Below are 22818 nucleotides of genomic sequence, written 5' to 3' on the forward strand. Positions count from 1 at the left end.
ACTTCATATCGGGGTGATCCCCTAAATGTTGGCGGGTCCAGTACCGTCAACATTTCTGGCGCTAGAAGGACAGAAGCCAGTTGTACATGACTAAAATTCCCCTCACACTCACTCATCAACCATCTGGTCAAGGTAGTAACTCGCAACCCCTCTCTCACGACTCTGCAGTTGGTTACTCCTCACCTCCCAGAATTGAACGCAATATTTCATATCAACACCTTCACTCCATCCATCCCATCACTCGCTAGTTCGCGAAAGCAATCAGACTGATCCCAGGCATACAAATTCTTCCACATACATCTAAAAATCCAAAAGCCACTCCCACAGGAGTTGTTGTATCATCGGTGGAAGAAGCAGTCCTAGCTACTCTTGAATGTTTGGAAGAAGTTATTGAAGATGTAGAGGAACCTCCAATCTTCTTTGAAGATGAACAAGGCACTCTTGTGGTCTTGGGATTGAACTTCGGTATAGGAGGCGGAGGGGAAGGCAACAGAGGAGGTGGAGGTAGAGACGAACCGACAGACTTAGATCTGAAACCATCAAATTCTGAAGGAGAGGAAGAAGATGAAGAGGGCAAAGAAGATGAAGAGATGGCTCACCCAAATCTTGAATGGATGACTCAGGGACCATTGGCTCTCCCAGCTATTCTACACAATATGCTGAAGCGAGCAGAGAGAATGAACATCAAGTTTAACCCTGATAGTGTGGTGAAGGCAGAAGACCACTTAGACAACTTCTACCTACAGCTACAGACCCTTGAGGTACGTTATGACGACGTAGCATGTAGATTGTTTCCATGTACCTTGGACGGCCACACAGCTGCTTGGTATCACAACCTTCCACCAAACTCCATACAAAACTGGGGTTCTTTCAAACATATGTTCCTTGAATTTTTTTTTGATGACAAGACCCCAACCATGCTACTCAAAGAATTGGGAAGCCTAAAGATTGAGGGAAAAGAGAAAGTGAAAGACTTCAATAAGAGGTTTATGCATATTTTGAACAAGTTTGCAGCAAACAACAAACCTCATGACTCCATCACTGTCAATTATTACACATTTGCACTGCTAATCACCATTGTGCAGTTCATCAAGCGAGCTGTGAAGCGAACACTTTTAGAAAGATGTGAAGAGGCTATTGCTGTTGAAAAGGACTTGCGTGCCATTGGAGTCATCAAGGATGACAAATCAACAAAAGACTTCAAGGATGCAACCAAAAAGCCCCAAGCAACGACGAGCAAGGGTAGAGACAAGGAAAGAATTGATATTGAGACCCTCACTCGCCTTGTTAAGAACTTGACCACAGAAATGTCTGAACTCAAGCAACGGAATATGGACACATTCACGAGCAGTCATCTGCCCAGACAGAGACAGGCAAGTAGTTCATCAACCAGCTCATCAAGCAACAACAGGTTTGGTTAAAAATTTGCGTAGAAGGCTGTGTTCCAACTCGATCAGTGTTCTGATCCTAATTTATGTTCCTTCCACAAAGAGTTTCATCTCGAGAACTCTTGTTCAGATTGGAAGCGATTTGTTACCTCTGTCTGCAGTCATACACTCGATGTGGATGGCAACATACAGGAGCATCTGAAAGACCTGAATGATAACGAAGAGGTTGCACCTGATGAAGAACCAAGTTTTGGGCATGTAGTGAACATATATCAGTGCTCGCAAGTAATCTTGAAGATGAACACCGAGAAGCGGCCCCAAAAACAAAATGATCGTTACAATCTTAGAAGTAAAGGGGCTCCCCCTACACTTAGGGAAATGCAAGAGAAAGTGAGACAACTAATAAATAAGGTTGATCCATCAGCTGCCTCCAAGTAAAAAACACAAAGCAAGTTCGGGAAGACAACGACGGATAAGAATACATCCATGAGCAGAAAGTTGCAAAACACTCCGCCCGACAACACGAACATTTGTTCCACCCCGGACACCTCGATGAGTCTACTACCTCTGGATTACAACATAGTCAATGACATGAAGAAAAATCGAGCGAACATCAGTTTGTTCGAGTTAGCCAAAGTCCAGAGTCAGCGAGATATATTGTTGCACACATTGGGACAAACAACAACAGAAAAAGCGGCCTCCACCAGCAAGGGAGAAAGCACACCTCTCGAATCACCATCTACCGTGCTCAATGCACTCCAGATAGAAGAAGCAAACTCAGGTTGCCCCCCATTCCTGCTTTCATTTGAATTTTTCAACTACAACATTCACAACTGCTTGGTTGTTTCTGGCGCGGCAGCCAACGTCATGCCACTCTCCATTGCTAAGAAGATCAGTGCACGATGGAGCGAAACATCTGCAAGAATCATCCAACTTGACAGAACATCGGTACCATCCATTGATGAACTTTGAGATGTGATCATCTAATTATCTCATGATAGTCGAGTTCATCAATGCATCAACATAATTGTTGTGGACATACCAGAAGCATATGGCCTACTACTCAGCAGAGACTGGTCCAGCTTTCTAGATGGATATTTTGCTACAGACTAGTCTCACATGTGGTTTTCGTACAAGGGAAAATGCAACCAAATCCGAGTGTTATCTGAGATGTATATGAAACACAATGTCACTCCCCTTAACGGCAAGAACGAACCATTGGCCTTCGCAGAACTCATGTTTGGCAACTGCCTCCTGGAAAAGACATTGGAGTGTTATCTTGCATGGCCAGCTCCAACCTCATCAGACAAGCAGTTGGGACTCCTTCCTCGCCCAACTGATGATAATGAAACTTGTACAGTTTGTTTTTCCGATAGTAGCAGTAGTAGCAACAATGCTAGTAGCAACAATACCAGCACGCCGAATGGTCCATGTACAGACAAGCTGTGGGCCATGAGTCTTGACAAATCAGGAACACATGATGGCTCAAGGACCGAGTGTATCTCAGTCATCCAAAACAATGGACAATGCATGATTTCAAGATTTTTGAAGTTCGAAGTCACAAACAATGATGCTGAAGCACTCATGCTAAACACACGAAGGACCAATACTATGAACGAACAGAGCAACCTAGGAATCCACCATGATCTTAAGATGGCCAACCTCAGTACAAGTTACACACTACAGCAGCGACCAATCGTTGATCGCTTGATTGAACAATACCTGGATGGGTCTGCACGAGTAGATGATGACTTGAGTACCCACTGCACGCTAGCAATCCAACATGAGATTCCAGGTAAAGGAGGAGACAAGCCTTTGCAACAAAGAATAGGTAACACATACATGTTGTTTGTACTCCTTTCACCGAAAATATTGACTAACATTTTAAGTGTTTGGATTACTTGCAAAGTTTGTCATCATATTTGGTTTTCTAATTTAAATCCTGCACGTAAGAAATCTGGGAAGATCCGCTTACGCATTGACTTTAGAAACTTGAACCCTTCCCAAAATAAAAACAACTACCCTATGCCATCATCCAAGCCCATGTTTCACACAACACTTGAAATAGTGGTGTTGTCTTCACTTGAAGGTCTTCCGGAATGCCACCAGGTTTTGGCAGCGGAGCCTGGTGAACCGACACTAGTCCACGAGAAACTCGACTCACACACGTATCATTTGCAATCACTTGACGGGAGGATAGATAATCTTCTTGTCAACGGCCAAGTCCTCAAACATTAGTTTCAGAGGGTCGGCCGCGCCCGTGCCATGTACATAGTCTGCTTTCTGCTTGTTGTTTCATATGGTTTGTTTTGCTTATTATCTTTGCTTTCGCTTTGTTTGATTCTTCTTAGTATTTTTTTTCACATTCATTTTGTTTGTTTGATATATTACTATTTTTGTTTCTGAAAACAAGTGCTACCAATTACTACGTCTTGGCTTTTGAATAGGGTATGTGGCTAAAATATGAGGAAACTCGTGACACTGTAGCACTTGGCCAATCTTATGTCCACTTTGTTTGTGCTTGGTTGTAACTTTTGGCCGATGAAGTCTTGACAAAAAATACGAACCATCTGCAAGGGAAGTTTTGGTCCAACCGTGAACCTATGTCCACACTGAGAAGCCCCATGCCTGTACTCAGCCTTCTGCTCTGTGTTCAAGCTCATCCAACTAGTAGAAATGAAGAAGGGGAAAATTTAAACGAGCAAACCTATGTTAGAGGTCTTACATGCTTCTCTGAAGGAATAACCTCTTCTCTCTCAATAAGTCAGGATCCCTCTTCTGCCCCAAAAATAAATAAATAAGTGCCTATGCACAGTTCTCTTGAAAAATACAAAGGTGAAAGAAGAGAAAGACTTCCTGCGCAAAGAGGTGAAGCATGCAACTCCACCGGGGTACTGACTAGACTCGCTGGCAGTGGAGCAATGTGTGTGTTGCTGCGTGACTCCACCGAGGTATTGTCCAAGCCTGCTGGCAAAGGAGAAACACTAGAGATGAAAACTTATACTCTGAAAATCTTCAACTCATGAGCTAAACTACCCTTCCCGTATTCGAAACACTGAGATCTAAGTTGAACTTTTCATTGTGTTTAATTGAGTTGGAAAAGGGTGAACCACATATGTCCATGGGGTAAGTGGGGAAACTGAAGTAACCCACACAGCGATTTAATACTCCCCAAAAGACCAAGGCCTTGTGCTAGCAATGAACCGGAATAGAGAAGTTGGAGTTCTACCAGTGTGTCTCCAAGTGTTGTAGTGGCTACAACCACCCTCCAAAATTTTGGCCTGCACCAATTTCGAAGTCTCCCTTGAAGAGTTCACTTGATGATTGTGCACACTCGGGTTCACTCTGTGAGCTCATGTGAGTCCTTACATCTGCCTTGCTTTTTCATTGCATTCAATTATGTGCATGCTGATGTCTAAGTCATGCTTGCGACCATGTTCTGGTTATGCTTAAAGTCTTCGCTTTGTATGTACTTGTTGTATTCGCTATGAAAGCATCTATCGCACTCACACAAGGAGTCACATTCATTGCTGCGCACGCGTCGGCTCAATCAATGAACGAGCAATCATGAGTGTCGTGCTTGTCACTTACACCGTCGGTTAGTCTTGTTGAACATATGTGTTTGGATGGTTTGGTCGTTTCATCGTCACGTCATGCGAGTGTGTGACGTATAATCACCTATGCATCTTTTGATTGTTCACACACTTAACCATCTTTGCTAAAGGTTTTGACGACTTAACTCCCCTCTGATAGCCAGACCATCACCCTACCATCAACTCGATTGACTATGAACCAGAACAACGCAAAAGCACCAAGCTAGTCTTTTCAAGTTGCATTTCCCGCAAGTAATCTTATCAACTCTCACGCTGGTCACCTGGACAGTCAGACCCGACAGTCACCCCCACACTGACTCCCCTCAAAATTTGAGCAAAGGCCACTAACCTCACTCACTCAACTGACTGAGGAAATTGCGTAGATAGGCTAGACATACACCAAGTTCCTGTCCCTATCTCCCTCAGAAAATTGCGCAGTTTTCCCAGTCAGTCATCCCGACAGTCGACCAACTGCTCATCTCAGAAATTGCTTAGTGTTCATGAGCAAACCTTCCACTACCCATCAGCCAGCTTGTTGAAATTTGGTACCGGAGGACAGGTGGTTCCCTAAGGCTTTGATCTTTGGCCTAGGGAAAAGTGTCCAAAAGAATTTAATTTTTCTCCTAAAGTGACTTTATAATTTTTATAAAGTTAAATCTAATGACTTTAAGTGATAAAGTTACTAAAGTCTAATTTTAAAGTGACTTTTATAAAGTCAATGAAAAATTAGAAAGGGAAAGTGACTTTGGAAATAAATGACTAAGTGGGTCTTTATTAAAGTGGGGTGAATTAAAAAATAAAAAGTGAGATTTAAATGAGCATTTAATCTCAGCCATAGATCTCAATCTATTTCAGCCATTGGATTTAGGGATCACCCAAAAGTCACTTAGGGTTAGATTAAAGGAGGAAAAGGAAGAAAAGGTCATTCATTCTTTCATGAGCAGATTGGGAGAAGGAGAGCAAGAGAGCAAGAGAGATTTCTGAGTAGGGAGGAGAAGGAGACAGCAGCTTGGCACACATTCCAAGGCAGCAGTTGAGCAGATTTATATAGCTGATTCAGCACACAGTGAAAGGCAGATTTTGGCACGATTTTCAAGGAGTGGTTTGCACAAAAATCGAGGAGCAGTTTGCTGGTTTTTTCTGCACACAAAACGAGGGCCATACAACGCATTTATTGCAGGCCGTACAGTGCATTTAACGTTGGTCGTACAACAACATTTAATGCTGAAATTGGGCACGAAAGTTGAGGAGGCCGTACAACATTTATTGTTGTCCTGTTTGCTGTAATTTCCAGATTGCTGTGAGGCACGGGAAAAGAGATAAGTTGTAAATTTGCTTGCTGATTTTTTGCTGAATATTTCTCACTGTAAAAAGGCAATTTTCAGAAAATAAAGAAGAGCTCTCGAATTGGTTTTCCCCAAGAGTTGTAGGGGGTTTTTCCAGGGTCACCTTGACCAAAAATCTCTGTGTTTAAATATGTTTTAATGGATGTTTGTAACTGCTGAATTTTATTTCTGCATTTTCCAGCATTCTGAAAAATTTCTAGAATTTGTGTTTTCAGCAAAAATTTATTTTTTCAGTGTTAAATGTATGGATATGGGAATGGGCATTTAACTATATGGGAGAAATAAGGTGAAACTGAAAACTGGGGTGGGAAAATAGAAATTTTTACATGGTATCAGAGCTTGAGTGCTAAAGTGCAGTTTGGGACAGCAAGGAGAAAAAATTACAGCTGCTGATTTTTCACTTAGAAAATTCCACTAAGCTGATTTTTCACAAACAACAGTTTTATCTTTACTACAGCAGTGCTATTTTTCATTTTTAGGACAGCAAGATGTCATTGGGATTAAGGGTGGAGGATAGGTTGGATGGGCATACAAATTACAGCGTTTGGAAGGAGAGAATGCAGAGTATCTTTGAGGAGGCAGAAGTCTGGGATATCATGGTGCATACCACATAGAACCCTATTGTTGTGCCTACTGATGCTACTCAGTTGGCTGAGTATAATAAAAAAACAACAAGGGTAAGAGGCTGATTCTAGACGGAGTCAAAGACCATTGCATTCCTCATGTGAGAGGAAAGAGAAATGCTCATGAGATGTGGACAACATTGTCTAATCTCTACCAGAGTACCAATGAGAACCGAAAAATGGTCCTAAAGGAGAAGCTGAAGAACATTAAGATGGGTAATGATAGTGTAGCTGGATATCTCACAAAGATTACTAATGTGAGAGATGAGTTGGCAGCAATTGGAGAGGCCATTCAACCCATTGAGTTGGTGCGGATTGCAGTGAATGGCCTCCCCCGTTCATGGATGAACTTTGCTGATGGGGTTTGTGCACGTGAGACCCTTCCCACATGGGAGAGGTTTTGGGATGATGGCATTCAGAGAAAGATCAGGAAAGGTTAGCTTGGGGCAGCCAAGCTAGTTGAGCAGGATGAGGATGTAGCACTGTCGACAGGAGGCAAGAAAGGCAAAGGAAAGAAGCAGGCTTCCACAAGCAATGGTGGGGGCAAAGGCAAAGGTAAAGGTAAACAGGGTGACACACAGAAGGACTATTCCAAGGTGAAGTGTTGGAATTGTCAAAAGATGGGACACTATGCAGTTGTGTGTCCGGAGAAGAAGAAGAAGAAGAAGGGGAAGAACCAAAACGTGGCAGCTTCAGCAGAGGTTGAGGACTTTGCAGTTCGTTTTGACCGGGAGTTTGGGTTCACTGCGTATGAGTCCTCTAGTGCAGGATCACCTGCCACACAGGTTTAGAGGGAGCATGCTTTTCCCTCGATTAGCGGAGCATCTTCAGGTATCTGGTATGTGGACAGTGGGGCTTCACGTCACATGACAGGAGTCCGGGAGTACTTCTCAGAGCTTTCAGAGAGTGGCACTGATATTGAGGTAGTACTCGATGATGACAGAGTTGTCAGAGCAGTCAGGGTGGGGACACTGACATTTCAGAGGGAGTCCAAACCTCCCTTGAAGGTGTCAGACGTTCTTTATGTGCCAGGGATGAGGAAGAACCTCATATCTGTCTCAACTTTGGAGGACAGAGGATATGAGGTACTGTTCAGGGGAGGACAGGTGTTGATGTATCCCAGGGGCACTCCAGCTGATTCAGCTAGAGTGATTGGTGTACGCCATGCAATGGTGTACAAGTTTGCATTCCAATCCCTTGTGGCATTGAGCAGTAGTACCGACAGCAGAGCTAGCAGTTATGAGCTGTGTGAGATTTGGCACCGCAGGATGGGACATATGTATCATGAAGCCTTGAGGACCTTGCGGGAGATCACTACAGGTGTGCCAGATTTTAGCACTGATCACTTTGATACTTGCAGAGGATGTGCGATGGGAAAGTTTGCCAAATCCCCTTTTCCCAGCAGTGACAGCAGAGCGACTGGGATACTTGATTTGATTCATTCTGATGTGAGCGGTCGGATGTCTCATGTTTCCTTGAGTGGATATGAGTACTATGTTTTATTCATTGACGATCACTCCAGGAGGACCTGGATTTATTTCTTGAAGACCAAGAGTGAGGTCTTCAAGTGGTTTCAGGAGTTTAGAGCTCTTGTGGAGACACAGACAAGTCGGAAGATCAAGTCCCTGAGGTCGGACAATGGAGGAGAGTACACCCTTGGAGAGTTTGTTGACTATTTTGCGGAGGCAGGCATTAGGAGGGAGTTCACTGTTCCTTACAACCCCCAGCAGAACGGGGTTGCGGAGAGGAAGAACAGATCCATCGTAGGGGCTGCCAAAGCCATCTTACATGATTAGGGGTTGCCATTGTTCTTGTGGGCAGAGGCCTGCAACATAGCTGTTTACTTGCAGAACAGGAGTCCGCATCGTGCCTTGGGGCACATGACTCTGGAGGAGGCTTTTTCTGCGAAGAAACCTGATATTGGTCATCTTCGTATCTTTGGGTGCATCACATACTCCTACATACCCAAGGAGAAGAGGACCAAACTAGAGCCCACCGCAGAGAAGGATATCTTTGTGGGCTACAGTGAGACCTCAAAGGCCTTTCGGATTTACATTCCTGCACAGAGGAGAGTTGTTGTCAGACGGGATGTGAAGTTTGAGGAGGACAGGGCCTTTAGGAGATCACGAGAGTTAGAGTATCTGGATCAGCCAGACCCTCAGCAGCAGTTGAGTCAGTCGCAGGGATCCAGTGGGCAGGGATCAGGAAGATCTGGAGGTACATCTATGAGGATGTCAGGTCCGTCAGTGAGCAGTGGCTCGCCGAGCCAAAGGGGTGATGCTCCGGGCAGCATACAGAGCAGTTCACTAGGGAGTCCACTAATGGACAGTTCACACGGTACCTCAGCTTCTACAAGTTCAGGTGCATGCCAGAGGACAGCAGACAGACAGTCAGGAGTTCAGGCTCCTGATGATGATGGGGAGGAGGAGTTTCATTCTCCTATGGGAGAAGTGCACTCAGGGAAGAGGAAGCCCAAGTGGCTTCAGGACACCTTGAGAGATGCCACATCTGTTGCTGAGCCGAAGAGGCCAGTCAGAGAGAGTAGACCACCTGAGAGGTTTTGTAGCTATATGGCAATGGTTACCAGCATCCTTGACTCTGAGCCTTCTAGCTATGAGGAGGCAGCTAGTCAGCAGCTCTGGAGAGAGGCCATGCAGGAGGAGTATTCTTCTATCATGAAGAATGATGTTTGGGAGGTGGTGCCAAGGCCTGAGGGAAAATCCGTGGTTACTTCCAGATGGCTTTACAAGGTAAAGCATGCTGCAGATGGTAGCATTGAGAAATTCAAAGTGAGGTTTGTGGCTAGAGGGTTCTCCCAGGTAGAGGGAGTTGATTATGAGGAGACCTTCGCTCCCGTGGCTCGATATACTTCGATCCGCTACATTATATCGATAGTAGCAGAGATGGGTTGGAAGATCCACCAGATGGATGTGAAGACTGCATTTCTCAATGGCTTCATACAGGGGGAGGTGTACATTGAGCAACCACAGGGCTTTGAGGTGCATGGGAAGGAGTCCCATGTGTGCAGACTAAAGAAGGCCCTCTATGGCCTGAAGCAAGCTCCCAGAGCTTGGTACTCCAGGATAGATACATACTTGCAGGGGTTGGGTTTCACAAAGAGTGAGTCAAATCTGAACCTTTACTTTATTGTGATAGGTGAGGAGCCTCTCATTCTGGTGCTGTATGTGGATGACTTGGTCATTACAAGTGCAGAGAGACTCATAGAGCACTGCAAGAGAGATCTTGCGGCGGAGTTTGAGATGAAGGATATCGACTTGATGCATTACTTTTTGGGTTTGGAGGTGTGGCAGGAGGAGGGGCATTTCTTCCTGGGGCAGGGGAAGTATATTGTGGACATCCTTGGCAGATTCCACATGGAGGATTGTAGACCCATGTCGACACCGATGATCACCAACTGGAAGAAGCTTCTTGCTTCGGATTCTGAGTTGGTGGATCCCACATTGTACAGGTAGTTGATTGTTTCCTTGATGTATTTGGTCAACACTAGACCAGATATTTGTTTTGCAGTCAACACGATGAGTCAGTTTATGTGTGAGCCTAGGAAGGTTCACTGGGTGGCTGCAAAACACATTTTGCGGTACTTGCAGGGGACAATGGATTATGGTCTGGACTACAGGCAGGGGGATGGAGTGAGATTGGCAGGTTACACTGATTCTGATTGGGCAGGTTGTGCTTTTGATAGGAAGAGCACTTCAGGGTGCTATTTTGGGTTGGGTTCGGTAGTAGTGTCATGGTTCAGCCGGAAGCAGCAGTCAGTAGCATTGAGTTCAGCGAAAGCAGAGTATATGGCAGCCAGTCTAGCTAGTTGTGAGGCCATCTGGCTTCGCAAGATGTTGTTTGGCTTATTTGGTCAGCCGTTGAGACCTTCAGTGATTTACTGTGATAATCAGAGTTGCATTAAACTCACGGAGAATCCAGTATTTCATGACAGGTCAAAGCATATTGGGATCAAATATCATTTCATCAGAGACTGTGTTCAGAAGGGCGCTGTGAAGCTTGAGTATATTCCCACTGATGAGCAGGTTGCAGATATTCTTACCAAAGCCTTACCACGGGGCAAGCATGACTACTTCAGGAACAAGACAGGTGTGGTGAGGAACACCTTCCTCGGTAAGAGGGAGTGTTGAAATTTGCTACCGGAGGACAGGTGATTCCCTAAGGCTTTGATCTTTGGCCTAGGGAAAAGTGTCCAAAAGAATTTAATTTTTCTCCTAAAGTGACTTTATAATTTTTATAAAGTTAAATCTAATTTAAAAGTGACTTTAAGTGATAAAGTTACTAAAGTCTAATTTTAAAGTGACTTTTATAAAGTCAATGAAAAATTAGAAAGGAAAAGTGACTTTGGAAATAAATGACTAAGTGGGTCTTTATTAAAGTGGGGTGAATTAAAAAATAGAAAGTGAGATTTAAATGAGTATTTAATCTCAGCCATAGATCTCAATCTATTTCAGCCATTGGATTTAGGGATCACCCAAAATTCACTTAGGGTTAGATTAAAGGAGGAAAAGGAGGAAAAGGTCATTCATTCTTTCATGAGCAGATTGGGAGAAGAAGAGCAAGAGAGCAAGAGAGATTTCTAAGCAGGGAGGAGAAGGAGATAGTAGCTTGGCACACATTCCAAGGCAGCAGTTGAGCAGATTTGTACCGCTGATTCAGCACACAGTGAAAGGCAGATTTTGGCACGATTTTCGAGGAGTGGTTTGCACAAAAATCGAGGAGCAGTTTGCTGGCTTTTTCTGCACGCAAAACGAGGGCCGTACAATGCATTTATTGCAGGTCGTATAGTGCATTTAATGTTGGCCGTACAACAGCATTTAATCCTGAAAGTGGGCACAAAAATCGAGGAGGCCATACAGCATTTATTGCTGTCCTGTTTGCTGTAATTTCCAAATTGTTGTGAGGCACGAGAAAAGAGATAAGTTGTAAATTTGCTTGCTGATTTTTTGCTGAATATTTCTCACTGTAAAAAGGCAATTTTCAGAAATAAAGAAGAGCTCTCGAACTGGTTTTCCCCAAGAGTTGTAGGGGGTTTTTCCAGGGTCACCTTGACCAAAAATCTCTATGTTTAAATGTGTTTTAATGGCTGTTTGTAACTGCTGAATTTTATTTCTGCATTTTCCAGCATTCTGTAAAATTTCTACAATTTGTGTTTTCAACAAAAATTTATTTTTTCAGTGTTAAATGTATGGATATGGGAATGGGCATTTAACTATATCGGAGAAATAAGGTGAAACTTAAAACCGGGGTGGGAAAACAGAAATTTTTACACAGCTCAGCTCAGAAATTGCACAAAGATGGTTGACAGGTCTATCTCCCGGCCTTAGTGAAGTTTTCCTTCGCAGCATCCCCCAGCAGCAGACTGCCAATTCCCTCTGGGAATTGCACAGTTTCTGCTGCCAGTCTGTCGGGCAACCAACTGGTAGTTCCCTCTAGGAATTGCGTAGTTTTGGCTGCCAGTGACCCGAGCATCCAACTGGTAGTTCCCTTTGGGAATTGTGTAGTTTTCGCTGCCAGTGACCCAGGCAGCTCCCCAAAAAAACTGTGCAATCCCTAACTGCTAACCCTTCATATAGCCCGACCCGTTCCTCTGAAAAATTGCACAAATTTGGTTGTCTAGGCCCACTGCTCGTTCATTCTGAAAAAGGCGCAAAGCATGCCTGCCTTACCTTCTAGTAGCCCGAATTGTTCCTCCCAAGATTTGTACAATTTTTCCTCCTAACCAAGCCAGACCTTGCAGATAGTCACTGTCAACTCAGAGCACCTGTCTCCATCTCTTAGTGACTCTTGCACAGTTTTCATTAGCAGTTTCCTAGAGCCATCATCCCACATCACAGCCTTGCTGCCTCTCCCGGTCACCTGTACCAAAATGTTCATGTGTCATGGTAGACTAGGAGGTTTTGGATTTGATGTCGTCTCATCATGAGTGACTGCAAGTACAACTACACCAATTAACATGGCAAGATGACGAATGGGATGAACGAAGAGAACACATGTAGAATGACAGGTTTACCAACGGATAAATGAATGAAGCATGCGAAGCAGATGAAGGTGACGAACACGCACCTTCGTGAACAAATGAGCCTATCAAGCCTTCCAGAATGCAAGCAAGGAACAACATGCTAAAGCTTCATCAATCGAACCAAGTACCATCGAAGACTCCGTGCACTTCGACATGTGGAGGTGAAGCTATGATACACCATGAAGACATCCATCACTCAAAAACACTGTAGATCGACATGCACTCCAGTAGCATCACAAGTGTACCAGCATTGTCATGTCAAGTCAAGTCATGAGTCATGTCGCCTGCATCTCCACCATGGGCTTGTTGTCAATCAATGTGAGGTAACGTGGAAGTCCAAGAGACCCACTTGTTGAACATAGAGTCATGTAAGTCAAAAAGTCATGGAATCCGAACGGCCATGAGGGTATTCGAACATCCACAAGGGTCACTTTCACCCTTGGTTATAAATACCTCCTCATTTGTACATGAAAGGACTTTTCACCTCAGCTCCTCCCACATAGCTATGATAGTTTGTAATCTTTTGTTTGAGGAGTAAGTAGTGGCTCCAATGCTTCACTGACAGGGTTAATGATATATGGTGTAACGATGTGTCTTGGAACTTTTGCTTAATTCAGAAGCCTGTTAATAGGCCAGCATGTTTTCACACATGTATTGTATTTGTTGTAAGACTGATCTTTAACAATTGTATTGCATGTTGCTTTAACCTGTGTTCTACATTTGAACTGATTCATTTTTTGTAATGCATAATCTATTAATGGAAATGTGTTGTATATGTTGTTAATTTTGTCTTGTCCGTGTCGACTGCTCTGTCGGACATCAGACAGACCTTTCACATGAATCTCTCTGTAACAATCATTGCACTCGTTCGGACTGATCCGTGAGTGTTGTATGTGTTATCTTACCTTGTATGTTGTGACTGCTGCATCCGAGTGAACTGCTCTGCCGCAAGCTATGTATGTCCTTTTGTGTTGTTTGTTCCTAGCTGAGTTGGGACTGATCCCTTTCATCTCGGAACTCACCTTCACCTTCTTCCCCTCATAGTGAAAGAACCATTGACATAATTACACTTAAACTCACCAGGCATGCGAACCTCACTTCTCGAAGACAAAGCAAACCACTCTCTTGTGCTGACAAGCAAGAATTGAGGCAAACCCTTAAGACAATGGCAATCGGTCCATCATACCGTATGGGAATTCCACACCAAACGGTGTGAGGTCTAGTTGGGACTTCATACTGGGGTGATCCCCTGAATGTGGGTGGGTCTGGCACCGTCAACAAGTCCCCAAGGAAGTTTCTAGTGATGAAATATGAGCATATGTTTCCTTTACCAAGTATTGTGCTTGTTGCAATTAGCCTATTATCTAATAGTTTTGTTTTTCAAGCTGCTCTCTTCTGTTTGATTCATCTATCCTTAACAAGCCCATCTCCTCCCTCATCTTCCTTACTCCATCCTTCATCTTAGCAATTTTAGTCACTCCCTTGTCTTTTTCTATTCTTCTCCACCAGTGTGTTTCTACCTTGGCCTTATCCACTTCAAGCATTAATTGGGGCACCAAGTGTGTAGGGAGGATTCTCCCCGATGTTCCTACTGCAGGGTGATTAACCTTCAATAGCTAGGAGAAGAAGAAAGGTGGCTTCTATGGGGTTAATTTCTTTTTTTTCCGTTTCTGTCTCCTATAGCTCTATAGGCTACTCCTATAGTTGTACAATTTTATCTCGTAGGTGGAATGTCTTCCCCTGTAGTCGTATTGGTTGCTTTCTGACCTTAGGTAGTACTATAATTTTTCCTTGTTGTGCCTTTGGTTCTGGTAATCCTTGCACTTGTTCCTCCTATAGCCTCTACCCTTCTGGACTAGGTGTTTATTCAATGGTAATGGAGGTAGTAGAAGGAGGTTTTGATTCCCATTGAACTTGACTCTGGTACTTTTCCTCCTTGTATACACAATTTTCTGGGTATGCCTACTTGCATTGGGCTTGGTAGGGGTGCTAGGGCCTACCAATGTTGTTGCAATCTCTTTTTTTTCTTCTTCTAGGGTCTCTTCCCTTTTTAGCTTTGCAGGGTTGGACACTACCTTCTCTTTCCTTTTCTTGGCCGATCCCTTATGTGGTTTACTAATTTTTGTTTGGGCCTCTAAGAATGCTTCTCTGTACATATCTACAAAATCAACCCAAGGGATGGGATGTTGTAGGTCCTATTATGCATCAACAACTATTAAATAATCAAGTCGTGATGATCGAGGTAGTGGTGCTTTTCCTCACTACTATCATTTGAGCCAATTTTTTATGACACTTTTTCATTCTTGCGATGGCATTTCGCCTCTCTAATGACAAAAGGAGGTCTCACTAAACATCATTTCTCGTATAATTGTACTATCGATTTTTTTTTACAATCGTTGGAATTTCAACGATATTTATGGAACCGTGTCATTGAAGACAGAAGAAGTTTCTTGACAAAAGAACTAATTGGAGTTCCAATGCCAATAATCATCATTCCAATTCCAATGGAACTGGCATCGAAAGACCAATGAAAGCTAGCATCAATCTTCTGATGATGGCAAATATATTTTGATGAACTTCCCATACCTGCCACACTTTCTGTTCCATGGTTAGAATATCAGATAATCGATGAAATTAACCGGTTTTGTTGGAATTCCAATGAACTGACGAAACTGGATTCGTTGGAATTCCCAGAACGTATAGCTATTAAAAAACAATTATGGGTATGTGAGGATGGTTTATTTCCATTTGATGAAAATATTAGAAGGGCTTCAGTTATGAACATGAATGAATCTATACACTAAAATGAGAAAAAGTTTACTTTCTACGCAATTGTTAAAAGGGCCTCAGACAAGTTAATTTTCGTTCCATGTTCTTGATTCTACGCTTTTTTATTGATTTCAAAATCTAAAGCATCTCGACATAATTATCTTTCTTCGGTAAGAATCATAAGTGGAATGATTTTGCATAAATATATAGGAAACATTTCTTGATGCTTTTATTTTCTTATGTTTATTTGACAAATTTTCTTATATTTTCATAGGCACCACGAGTAAGGAAAATTTTAGGGGCTAATATTCACATGTGGGCTACTTTTATATACTTTTTCCAAAAAAAATATTTTCCAATTTCCATTTAAAAAAAAAAAATCACCCAAGTTTTATAGTATAAAATTATTTTACCTTAAAAATCGCCAAGATATTATATAGACTAATATAATGTAATAATTTTTTTTTTTTTTTTTTTTTTTTTTTTTTTTTTTTTTTTTTACAAAAATATCATCAAACATTTTATAGTTTTTCTATTATAAACTAGTAATATTCGCTAAGGTTTCTAAACATTAAGATAAAATTTCATCCTTAAAATTTTCCCTAACCACGGGTTGTATATTTTCCTTTCAAGTCTTACAATCCACATGTTAGGTATGGAGTAGCTATAGCAATGGGTGTTTCTTGCGCTGGTACAAGATTGAGTGAAGCCATTTCATTACTAGAGCCTCTGACATTAGATGTAGTTCATTTTGTTTGTCGAAAAGCTCTAATAGCAATAGCTATGGTTTTTGTTAAGACAAATGAATCATGTGAACCACATGTAGGTAACTTCAGGTATGTTGTCCCTTGGACTTCACAATGTCTTAGGAGTACTACATGGAAGTTCAGAGTTTAAAATAAAAAATTCCCGTGGCTCACCAAATTGTTTTCAAAATGTAGTGGGAAGGACATTAATATTTACCAAAAGTAATAATAAAACTAGTGAGTAAAGAAACAAACAAACAAAAATCACCATTCTCCCCATGCTAAATGCCACCAATTTGAACATCAATACTTTTATAGTTCATTTTTAGTAGAAATTATCTTCTTTTGACAAAAAGCACCTCAATAGGAACACTAATTACCTACATTGGTTCACCATTAATTTCAATGTATATGTTGATTTCTAATTATATTTGATTCCTTGCACTAGGTGCATTGATTTCAATGTAGATGATTTCTAATCCTATTTGATTGCATGCACTAAATGCATTGATTTCAGTGTAGATGGTGATTTCTAATCCTATTTGATTGCTTCCACTAGATGCATTGACTTCAGTGTAGATGTTGGTTTCTAATCTTATTTGCTTACTTGCACTAGATTCATTGATGTTAATGTAGATGTTGATTTCTAATCCTATTTGATTACTTAGATTAGATGCATTGTTTTCAGTGTAGATGTTATTTTCTAATCTTATTTTATTTCTTGCATTAGATGCATTGATTTAAATCTATATGTTGATTTTTTATTTGATGTAATTGGATGTATGATGGTACATTAACTTTAAAGTGATTGGATTAATAGTGTGCATTGATTTTACTGTAAACGAAAAAACTTATTGACAATGTACAATGATTTTTGTGTTATATTAATTCAACCTATTAATATTCGAGAGCAAAGAGAGACAAGGTATGATGTTTACTACAACAACTCGAGCTAAATATTTAAATGGTTTACAATTTCAACTGTCATTTTCATATAATCGATATGAAAATATGACAAAACTAACAAGGGTGACAATAAGAATAGTAGAAGAAAATAGTTTGAGATCGATCACAATGAAGATTATTTGTAATTGACTACATTTTTATTATTCACATTTTCTATCATTCAACACTATTACATTGTCACATTGCATTCAAAAATTTTATCTCGTCAATTTTCATCATTAAAGTTATTGACAATATTTATCGCTAAGAAAATTTAAAATTAAAATGACCAGATAAATCTCAGGCATATCTAAAATGGTTTTATCAATATTACATGTATTTACATATTATTGAAAAATTAATCATATCTTCATTACATTTTCCTTGGCCGCACACGAATGAAACCAGCCTAGATCGATCTTAACTCATTTAATGAAATTTGTGAGTTGTGCAAACACATTTCAAGAGGTAAGGCAAAGTATGGAATGAACCCAAGAGACCTAGTCATGTCAAGGGTACACAAATTTGCATCTGGAACAATAAGTAGAACAAAATTATAAAATTTTCTTGATAAAACTTTAAAATATATATCCTTGGAAATTTTCATGAACAAGTAGATACTCTAAGGATACAAAACAAGCAAAAAAGTCGAGAATGTTACATTATCTATTTTTTGTTCTAGGTGTAGGAAAAAATATGCTTTACGTGAATGTCCTCTTGATAGTGTTGAAATATGTGATATATGTGCAAAAAATCATGATACAAAATAATGTCCCTCAATACTTGGGCTTAAGGTTGTTTTCCAAGATGAAGCTGGAACAAGTCAAGATGAACCAATTTGTTTTATTGCTCCTAAAAGACCTTGGCAGCCTATACAAACATGTATAGTACAAGATCCCAATGCACAATATCAATCATATGCACAACCACAAAGTAATTGGAATGCACCCATGCCATGGAAAACTTGGAAACCTCAACCCCAAAACTCATCTTGGTCACAGGGTCGGCTATTTTTTTATGGGAGGAATCCTCAGTACCCTCAATTCCAACAGCCACACCCTCAATACCAACCTTAATACTATCCCCTTCAATCTTCACAACCTATGCAACCACAATTCCAATCCCAATTGACTGCAAGTCAACAACTTCCCTTGTTATCCTTCCATTTCCTTAAAAATCCAATCAACTATCGATTATCCACTTCCTTGTTATCCACTCTATTCGCTTTTTATCCAAACCAGGGCTACCAAAAACTCTTCATCCGAGTTGAAGCATTCCTCCCAGTTCCTAATATATAAACCCACATTGTTCATGAAGTATGCCACCTCCTTCAAAAACGCTAGCCTTGTCCTCTAAGTTAGAGAAAATCACCATAAAAAACCTTTAGGGCCTAGCCTCAGGTCCAACTCCCCTTTTGGCTGCCATTTTTATTGAATCCACTTTTCAATTTCCTTTTTGTTATTTTTTAGGGCTAGATTGTTCTTTGTTGTAGATAATTTCATTTTCAAACATTTTCAACATTTTCACATAACATTCACCCCATAACATCATATCATCATTAGCAATCATGTAGAGATAATAATAAAACCAATAATGCAGTGGAATAGTAAGGAACAATAGAAGAAAAACATACATAATAAAGACACCAGGATTTTGGTCGAAGGCCAGGGCAAAACCCCACAAGGGGGAAAACCCATAAATCAATTCTTCTTCTTCTATTAGATATTCATCAATGTTCAAATGAGATATAAAGTACAGTAAGAACGAGACATATGTCTTTCATCATAAATCATGTTAGGCCTCATAAGGCCAACCTAACAACAAACAAGTATATTAGAGATGTATACACATGCCTCCATATCATAGTATCATAAGAGCACAATGTTCATCACTATCACTGTCATAGAGCACTTCATACTTCACTATTGCTATCATATAGATTCTGTTATGCAAGGATATTGCCATACAACATAGCCATAAGGACATTTCCATAAGCACACTGCCACACATCTGTCATAAATATACAGCCATATATCCCATTGTTATAAGGTCACTGCTATACATCACAAAGACATTGTCAGACATCAAAGATCATTATCATAAGCTTCTTCCATATAATATCACTGTCATAGAGTTATGTCACACAACATTGTCATATATGCATAGATCTATGTCATGGAGGCACAGATCACTGTCATGGAGGCACTGCAATTCATCATTGTCATTAGGATAGGAACCATTGCCCAACCATCATTATTATAGGCACAAAATATTATTACCGCACACATAATTGAAGATAGCCCTTTCAACTCAAGTACAAGTCACAATTTTCTTACCATCATCCTTTCACACTTGATATCAAAGATCTAGATTACAAACCATCTTCTCTTGTTATATTTTACAAGAGAAAATACTAAGAGCTTTGCAAAACACCTTCTAATAGGCTATACACATGTACATAACTGCTTTATAATATATACAAAAATCATCAACAAAAAAGTCTAACACATACCTTGAAGGACGACATGGTCTGCCCTTGATGACACTTCAACTTATGCGCAATCCATGGAAAATTATCAATCTTGGTTAGGGCTTGTGGATATTCCATGTCAACCCTAGAATTTTACCACAAAATCTTCTTCAAACCTACTAATGCAGCCTAGTTCCAACTTCCCTTTACACCTTTTGGCCCATCAAATTAAAGACTCAACCTATCTCAACATCAAACAAGAGAAAAAGTCTACAAAACTTATATGAAGAGATTATATGAAGAGACATAGGTGCTATTGAGCTAGGGTTTGGCTCTTACTAGGGCAAAATTAAGGGCCAAGTGTCATGCAACCAGTGAAGCTTTTCTTTATGAAATCGTCCTTCCATCCCTTCACTAAAAAATCATAGGCAAATGCATTTGCTACTTTTTTATTTGATTTTATTTTAGGATGATTATTGAAAATTTTCCTCATAAGAAATTTATTTTTGAATTTATACCATAAATGCATTCCGACTTTTTTATTTTATTCATAATATGAAATTTACTTTATTGAATTTATTGAATTTATACCAAGTGATGGGAAGAAATGCTTATCAAGCCACTAAAAATGTAATAATTACCATTATAATATAAAAAATTGGCTGGTAATAAATCTATTCTACTTTATTGCATCTCAGTCTCTATCTAACTTTTCAATAATAAGACGCTGAGCTTTTCAATACGGATACGGTCCTCCTCGAACATCATTGCTCCTGGGTAAGTAATCACTTGAATTTGAATAAATTGCACCACCTCGGTTGTCCGCACCATAACCTAATCGTGAATCTTGTCCTACCCTGTACCCTCTTTCGCAACGCAATTCTGGAGCACGTACCTCATAATCTAAACGACTCCTGGAATGCCGAGCTGGGGATGGAAGATCGTTACTCACAACTGAATATGGGCGCTTGGACCCACATACTCCTGCTGCATAATCGTAATAGTCTGCCATTCCATTCATCCCGTAATTATAGCTATCTTCAGGGTATGGAGGCCTGCGTGGCGGCATGCTCTCACAATATCGAATCCCATCATATCCATAATCTGCCTGGTATGAAGATCGCCTAGTAGCTGTTTCATCGGGTCTACCTGAAGCTAGAGTTCGCCTATCAAGGTAAGCGTCCTGTTCTCTATAATTCCTCCGATCGCTTCGTATATAAGCAGGACCAGATGGTCGCCTATCATATGCCCTTCCAAAATGTTGACGTCTTTCATCTAAAAAGGGCCTTCCCCTAAAAACCTCAAATCGAGCCCTACCATATCCTGCACGAACCCTACCCCTAACTGCTCGTCCCTTTCGCTGAGGTTTCCGAAGAGTAGCTTTCAGAGTAACCTTCTTGTCTTCTTCTTCATTTTCCTCATTCTTATTTACTCTTTCAATGCACGCCAGTGCGGCTTCACGAGTTCTGAAAGAAATGAACCCAAAATCTTTTCGCTTAGCAGCAGGCATATTTCGTGCCAATTGCACTTCTTCAATTTCACCATAAATTTTAAATTTCTCCACAACTCGTTCTTCATCCCAAGAAAGTGGCAATCCATCAACAAGAATAGACTTTACCTGCGCCATAACTCCCTCGTCCGAGTCAATGGTAGATTTGGCAAATGCAACTTTTGCACAAACGTCAGTACCAAAGAAAACGTCTGGCTTCTGCAAGCGGATGAGGGCATTGGTAGCCTCCAGATGAGTGGGGAACTCCAGAAATGCAAACCCCCTATTTGTCCCTTCTTGTTCTGGATCTTCCTCCAAAGTTATTTCCTCAACATTGTATATTTCATATTCTGTCAATTTCTGTTGGAGAGCCTCTTTTGTCCATGATTTACAAATATTGCGTACATGAAGAGTTTCATTGTCTTGGTTTCTTGAAACTACGCATTGCTTCCCTCTCACCTGTGGATTCTTGAGCTCTGCCACTGCCTTTTTGGCTTGCTCCACACTCGCAAACGAACAAATGCAAAGCTCTTATTCTTCGGAGTCCGAGAATTCTTTGGCAATCTGATCTCAACAACTTCACCAATCTCACTAAACACCTTCTTCAAATCCTCTTCATCAGCGTCTTTATGAAGCCCCCTCACAAACACTTCAAACTCTCTCTGCTTTATCCGTTCCTTCACCATGGCGGACATTTCCACCTCATGCTCGTCATCAGCTCCGTCACCTTCCACACCTTCTTCATTTCCATGACTCTGCTCACCAATGACTACATTATTTACAGCCAGCTCATCGTGGTGTTCTGTATCCTCACCTTCATTATCATGTGCTTCCTGCGTTACAGTGTCGATTTCCTCCTTCTCTAAGTCTATTCGCTGGCCTCCCTCCTCGCTACCTTTTGCAGAGGGCTCATCATCAGCGTCCTTGGGGAATTCTTTGTACTCCTCATTGGCATCTACTACGGGATTCTCTTTTTCCGTCTGGGTTTCGACAATTGGCTCGTTCAAATCTTTAGATGGCTCGATGGCTTTCTCTCTGACTTTCAGAGTTTCAGCGATGGGCGACGTCTTCGACTGCGCTTTTGCGACAGCCTCGAGCTCTGCCTTTGGTAGTGTATAGCTCACGGAGTTGGCCGGAGTCTTGGAGAATTTGCTGGGAACCCTTGCTGCTGTTTTTTTCTAGGCGATTGACCCAGTATTCTTCATGACAACACGAGGCATTGTTGCAGAAAACTGATAGAGTACGGACTTAATTTCTTCTCCATTTTTGAACTTGTAAGTGCTTATCGAACCAATGGGAAGAGCGAGAACTTCTTCTAAAAACCTATACAATTCCATGTTGAGTTCACATAGAATATGACATAAAGTGACATGTTCAAAGGACTTCGCCACAACTCTGAAGTTCGGAAA

General features: G+C 41.1%; 1 pseudogene; it reads right to left on the reverse strand.

Annotated features, from left to right (window-relative positions):
• Nucleotides 1-20656: 20656 nt before the first annotated feature.
• Nucleotides 20657-22818, reverse strand: part of LOC149165092 (uncharacterized) — a 37412-nt pseudogene continuing 35250 nt past the window's right edge.

Source organism: Pinus tabuliformis, chromosome 5_1 (genome assembly GCF_031772625.1).
Source record: "Pinus tabuliformis cultivar Carrire ecotype Pingquan chromosome 5_1, CPIR1, whole genome shotgun sequence".
Classification (NCBI taxonomy): domain Eukaryota; kingdom Viridiplantae; phylum Streptophyta; class Pinopsida; order Pinales; family Pinaceae; genus Pinus; species Pinus tabuliformis.